At 39.7% G+C, this 7,217-nt stretch overlaps 1 pseudogene; it reads right to left on the minus strand.

Moving 5' to 3' along the window:
* Positions 1–4,091: 4,091 nt before the first annotated feature.
* Positions 4,092–4,487, minus strand: LOC101565100 (annotated as a pseudogene).
* Positions 4,488–7,217: the final 2,730 nt, after the last annotated feature.

Below are 7,217 nucleotides of genomic sequence, written 5' to 3' on the forward strand. Positions count from 1 at the left end.
GAAGAAGAAGAAGAAGAAGAAGAAGAAGAAGAAGAAGAAGAAGAAGAAGAAGAAAGGCATGAAAATAAAGAAGCTTTCTTGAGATTATTAGCCGAGGATCAAAGTTTGCCTGAAAGTCACCTTAAAATTTGACTTTTAAGTTATATGAACTTTCCTTTGTTGTACAAATTTGTTTGAGATTGGATTTTTCTGTTACTTACAATCAAAAGAGTCCTAATATAAAGGGGGTATAGATATGATAATCCACAAGAACTCCTTTTAGCTTTTGACAACCAACAATTCTGGTAAGAATCATTTTTATTATGACATCACATGTGAAAAGTTAGCAAATATTAATGAAGTCAGACACCTATATCGAGAGTTGATCATACCCAAACCTTGAGATACCAGAGAAATTCAGCAGATCTACAGGCTATTTTCCCTCCCTCCCTCTGTTGAGCTGCATATATCCCTCAAAATACTCCATTCTTCATAGAAACTTGTCTCATGTTCTCCCAATTACCTTCTGAGGGTCTCCAACTTAAAAGTTCACTTAATCTGTTCTTCCTTTAAAATATCTTACTTTTCTTTGGATATCCAGAACTTTGAAACATGCCTAACATAAGTAGACTCCAAATAAATATGAATAAATAAATGGATGAATTTATTCAACAATTATTAAACACCTACTATATATCAAGTACTGGGTAAGGTGCTAGAATTCAGCAGGGCACAAAGCAAAGCCAATGCTGGCTGGGGGGTGGGTGGCATGCTGAAACATAGGTTTCATTCCATATAAGATGTGCTGGTTATATGGGTGCGCTTATGCTACAAAAATGTATAAAACTTCCAGGCATACTGTTGCACACTTGTAATCCCAGTACCCAGGAAACTGAGGCAGCAGGATTGCCCCAAATTCAATTAGGGTAAATAGCAATTTCTTTTTTTTTTTCTTTCTTTCTTTTTTTTTGCAGAACTAGGGATTGAACTCAGGCCCTTTCGCTTGCCAGGCAAGCACTTACTCTACTGAGCCATCTCCCCAGCCCTAAATAGTAATTTCAAAGCCAACCTAAACATATTGAGACCTACTTTCAAAAACCAACCAAACAAAAACATGTCAAGATGTTTCACGTATTTGTTTCACAGACACACAATCAAGATGTGCAGTTTCTGTACCTTTGGTTTATTTCAATAAAATGTTTCAAAAGCAAAACATATCAGAAGTCTTTACAGAATGCTTACATTGCAGTTGAAGGTGAGAGACAATATAATCCATAATTATGGAATATTTTGGAAGATAATAATGATCATGAAAGAATAAATTCAGTGAGCACTAAGAGAAGACAGAACAAGTGCGCTTGGATATGTCACTGTGAGTACAGTCCTCTGGTAGGAAAGCTGTTCCAGCTCACCTAGTGAGGGCAAGCTCCCCTGCAGCACTGAGGCTGGTCATTCCATGAACAGGTGTGAGGGTGAGAGGGAATGCATGAACTTAGATGAACTTTAAAACTTGAGACTCATCTAGGAGCCTTTTTACAAGATGATGCCAAAAGCAAGAGGGAAGCCCCTGTCCCTCCCAAAGCTGAAGCCAAAGCAAAAGCTTTGAAGGCCAAGAAGGCTGTGCTGAAAGGCAGTCATAGCCACAAAAAGAAGATACGAGCATCACCTATCTTCCTCCAACCTAAAACACTGTGGCTCCAGAGGCAGTCCAACTACCCTCAGAAGAGCGCCCCCAGGAGAAACAAGCTTGACCACTATGCCATCATCAAGTTCCCCTAACCACAGAGTCAGCCATGAAAAACCTCAGGACAACAACACACTCGCGTTCATTGTGGATGTCAAAGCCAATAAGCACCAAATCAAACAATCTGTGAAGATGCTCTATGACATCGATGTTGCCAAGGTCAATACCCTAGTCAGGCCTGATGGAGAGAAAAAGGCATATGTTCCACTGGCTCCCAATTATGATGCATTGGATGTTGCCAACAAAATTGGGATCATCTAATACCCATCTCTGACAAAACTAAACAAAAAAAGGGGATATAAATGAAAGACCATTTGTATCAGTATATACAAAATAGCTAAGATAGATAATACAGCTACTTTCTCTTAATTCAATGAGAAGAAAGATTTGTACTGATAGTGTTTGGACAGGATATCATGTCTGCATCTTGTGCTATGTATAACTACTATGAAGACAATGATATGCAATGTATTAATTATTATAACTGTACTACTAACCTGTTTTGAAACTGTCTCATTGCTATTTGTTTCTCAATAAAGTTAATTTTAAAAAATTGGGATCATCTAAACTGAGTCCAGCTGGCTAATTCTAAATACATACTTTTTTTCCCCAAAAAAGACCCACCTGACTCATCTAATAGTGACAGGATATTTATCCCTAGGACCGACTCAGGAAGCATGGGATACACATGATCAGACATTTAGCCTGCTGCTCCTTATAGTTAGTAGTGGACCCTTGACTTATGAACTCAGTTCATTTTGGAGGGCTGGTTGTAACTCAGATTGTCAGGTGAAGGCTACACAGACTTCAAGGTCTCTCTCCCCTACACAGACAGATCTCAGGGTCCTTCAAGAGGCATTCGCCCAGGATTTCTCAATTAACCCCATGCAAGAAAGGATGCTGTAATGTTCCTTCTAGAGCACTTTAAGCATTAAATCTGTATCTGAGAGCATCCAGAGGCATAAATGGCTGGCATTCAGGTGATAGCTCAAGGCTTTGGTCATAAGTTGAAACTAAAATTCGGACCATTATTCAAGTTTTTCATACGTCATGCCAGTCATAACTCAAGGGTCCACTGTTTGTGTAAACAAGAAATGCCTGGATTGTACAGATAGAAAAGACTGTTTCCTCAAGCTCAAACTGTATTTTTGGAGGCTCTATTATGTGCCCAGCATGATGGAAATTTAATTCTCAACTCAGTTCTAAGTTGTAATTCTAAGTAAAGTGAGTCCAGTAATTTCCCCATCCACAGAACATACATTCCAGGACACTCAGGAGAGTCCTGAAACTGGATAATACAAAAATTCTATCTACACTGTGTTTTTCTTTTCTTTTCTCCAAATGCCTTCAGGGCAGGTTTGGCTGGCTTGTGTTGTGGGGATCGAACCACAGCAACCTGAGCCTGACTGCTTTGTTGAAGCAGCCACTTAAAGAGCTGAGCTAAGGGGCAGGCCCCCATATACTATGTTTTTCTTACATATGACAAAATTTAACTTCTACATTAGACATAGTAAGAAATTAACAATAACTAATAACAAAGTAAAATAATTGTCATGATATAATGCAATAAAAGTTATTTAAAACTTAGTAACTTTGTTTCTGGAATTTGATATTTTCAGACTGATTAACCACAGCTAACTGGAAACACAGAAAGAGCAACCTTGTATGAATGGAGACTGCTGTGTATTATCTTTCTAGGTAACACAAGACTTGTACATGCAAAGCAATTATAAAATGTAGAAATGTTCAAAATTCAAACATAGATTTGGAAGACATCATGTGCCTTTCCTTTGTGTCATTTGTCACACGTACAAGTGCACTTTTATTTTTCTCTGTGTGTGTTTTATTCTTGGTTTTTGTTTTGCACTGGGAATTGAACCCAGGGCCTCATGCCTGCTAAGCATACGCTCTACCAGTAGCCTACATATTCTGCCCCTTCGCTTATGCTTTCTACTCTTATCCTCACCAGCTCTGAGTCATGGATTGGGTCCATGTTTGCTCTCCACTCAGTTCTGAGAAGGTAACACAATGATTAGCAAAGTCGATACCCAGCACCCATTTGTAGACTGAAATCACAGCAGGAGAAATGCAAAGGAATTTAAAGAGGTCAACAGCACAGGCTGTGCAGGAGGGCAGATCTGCCACTTCATAGGTGATTAATACGGCATCCGTTAGTGTAATCTTTTTTTTTTTTTTTTTTTCGTTAGTGAAATCTTTACACTCTGAGTTTAATGGGGAGAGTTACTGTTCCCACTACAAGAGTTCATGGTGAGGAGTGAAAAGTGAGAAATACATAATACCTATTCAATAAGTCATACTTATGATTATTACTTTCCAAAGTTTTTTTTTTTTTGTTTTGTTTTTTCAGAGTTTGAGTTTTATCGTGACCCCGCTCAAGCCTTGACAGCGAACTTGCGCAGAGGGTACAGCCGCTCCTTCCGCTGCTGCTTCTTGGTCTTTAGCTTCTCCTCATGCTTATTGAGCCGGCGGGGCATGGCTCGCGTCTTCTTGGGCCGCAGGTCCAGAGGCTTGTACTTCTTGCCCTTGTAATATTTCCTGAGGCTTTCTTTCTGGGTCTGGTTGATGACAGTGAGAACACGGGCGATGGATTTGCGAACAACTCGCATCTTTGAGAGCTTGGACGCCGCGCGCCCGTCACTTTAGCGACGCGCAGCTGTGACAGCTCCACCTTCAGGTCGTCTAGCTGTTTCAACAACTCTTCTTTCTTCTTACCGCGAAGATCCCCAGCCTTAATCTTGGCCATAATTGCAAAAGAAGATGCCGCCGCCGCCTGCTAGGAGAGAAAGCTCGAAAGTTGTTTTTTTTTTTGTTTGTTTTTTTTTTAATGTATTGGGTACAGGGTCTCACTACGCACCTCAGGCTCGTAGTGATCCTCTTATTTTCAGCCTCTCTAGTGCTGGGATTACAGATGTGTGCCATCACATGCATCTCAGTGGCCAGCTCAGCACGTGGGGGTGGGGGGTAAGGCAGGGGCGGCATGTGGTGCCGGGGATCAAACCCAGATACTCGAGCTTGCCTAAGCAGGTGCTTAGTCCACTGAGCTATCCCGCCGGCCTTCAAAGTATTATTAATTTACAAACTTTTTTTTATGTAGTTGACTGGGAAAAAAATATCAGAAATGTTAATTCAGTTTCTAGTCTTCATTTCTGAAAGAAGTTAGAAAGTCTACGCTAATCCTGTGCACAGGCCTTCTTTACACACACGTTTTAGGGACCCCTAAAAGCATTGTGTTGGTGCTTCATGTGCTGAAAGCCTGCAGACCCCGCCCCATCTCTCTGGGTCTGCAACTCATCAGAGCTTTCTGCACTGCGCAGGCAGCCGTTCACTGGCCCGGGACCTGCAGGGCTGGGTTATATTTAGCACTGAGCACTCAGGGACCGATGTGCCTGTCAACCACCACCCTCCCCAGCACAGCGGAGCCCCCGGAGGGTCTGCAGGGCGTGACTTCTCAAAGACTTCTTTCCTGTGAAACAACAAGCGAGCAGCTTCTCTACCAGGGAGCCATGGGCAGTGGTTAAGAACAGTTTTGGGGATTCTTATTTCACTGCCACAAGTCACACTTTATTTATTTTAAATAAACTTTTCATTTAATTTTTAAAATTTTTATTTTTGGTTGATTTCATAGTCCACAACATGATGTGTTCATATATACAAGCTAAACTGAGCAAATTACCATATGCATAACTCAGACTCATAGTTTTGTGGTTGTGAGAACACTTAAAATCTACTTTTTTAGTAATTTTTGAATACACATTACCCTGCTAAAAATGCTAGCCATCATTTTGTAGAATAGATTTCTTATATGAGAGATCTATTAATAATGTCTGACATGTGGTAGGCATTTAGTGGATATGAATAAAGGAATAACTAGATGTGTATTACTTTTATAAGAACCCCATATTTTTTTTAGCATCCCAAAATCCTTTGACTAATGAGAACACTGACCCCTCGGGGACTCAAATTAGAAGCAGAGCACCTTCCTCACCTTCATACTAGCTCCATCCTGAACCATTATGAAAGAGATTCCCCTTTGCAGGCAAAGGTAATAAAACGTGCATCCCCCACAGGAGAAGTGTGGTGGCCAGGAACCATGTGGGCTGGTAACTGCAAGCTATAAGTTCCTGGAGGGTCATCCAGAGGCCAGGGTGGGCTCTTTGGGGCACATCCCCTTTACCACATAACTTCTTGACATCATTGAGTTTTCCTGTCCATTAACAGAATACCTCTCCATTTGTTAAGTTTTGCCCTGATTATTTTCATTGTAGTTTCTAGTTTTCCTCATATAGCTCTTACACATATGACATTAGATTTGTATACATATTTTCTTGAACAAAGTCTTGTTAGTCATTCAAGCTGAGCTTTGAACTCACTGTAGCCCAAATGGGCTCAAACCGTTGATCCTCCCACTTTACTTCCAAAAGTGCTAGGACTCTGGGCATGTACCACCACACCTGGCTACATTATTGGATTCTCATAAAGGTAATTCCCATTTCATCCTTTATTCATATCCATCAAGTGCCTACCACATGAAAAAGTAAATGAAATAAAATATTGAACCAGCCTATGTACCTGAACTATATCTCACTTAATTGTGGCATATAATTCTTTTTTTTTTTTATATTGTTGGATTTAATTCTTCAATTTTTTTCTTTTTTATTTAGTACAAGATCTATAGGGTCTCACTACACAGACCAGACTCACAGTGATCCTCCTGTTTTCAGTTCCCCAAATGCTGGGATCACAGGCATGCACCACCACACCCAGTCTCAATCCCCGTCTCCGTGTGCCCAGGAGTTGGGGCCGGCATAGCTCACCAGGGATCAAACCTGGTCCCTGGGTCTGCCTAAGCAAGCGCCTTAATCTGCTAAGCCATCTGGCCAGCCCTAATTCTTTATTTTTGCATCAATATTCTTTAGAAATATGGGTAATTTATTATCTCAAGTCTTTATCTAATTTTATTATTAGCATATTGCAGCCATCACAGAATAAAATAAGTATTCTCCTGTTTTTAACTCCTGAATGAGGTTGTACAAAATTTTATATAATTTTTCCTTAAATGTTTGGTAAAATTTGCCAGCTAACCTATGTGGGCCTGGTCCTTTTGATTTTTGAAGATTGCTAATTATTTATTTATATATTCTTATAAAAATTCTTGTATTCTTTATTACTCAATTGCTTTAAAAGATATAGATTTTTTAAATTTAAGTGATCTATTTTTCTTGTCTGCGTTTCTGTGGACTGTTTATTTCAAGGCACTGGTTCATGCCTGTCACCTAGGCTATTAAATGTGTGGACCAGAGTTGTTCAGAGTATTCCTTTGTTAGATTTATCATGTCTGTAGAATCAGTAATAGTATTCTCTTTCATTCCTCTTATTAGTAGTTTTTGTCTTCTCTTCTTTTTCTCAGAGAACTAGCTTTTGGTTTTGTTGATTTTCTCTTTTTTTTTTTGACATCAGTTATTTTTATTTTAAA

Source organism: Octodon degus, unplaced genomic scaffold (assembly GCF_000260255.1).
Source record: "Octodon degus isolate 3935 unplaced genomic scaffold, OctDeg1.0 scaffold00053, whole genome shotgun sequence".
NCBI lineage: Eukaryota > Metazoa > Chordata > Mammalia > Rodentia > Octodontidae > Octodon > Octodon degus.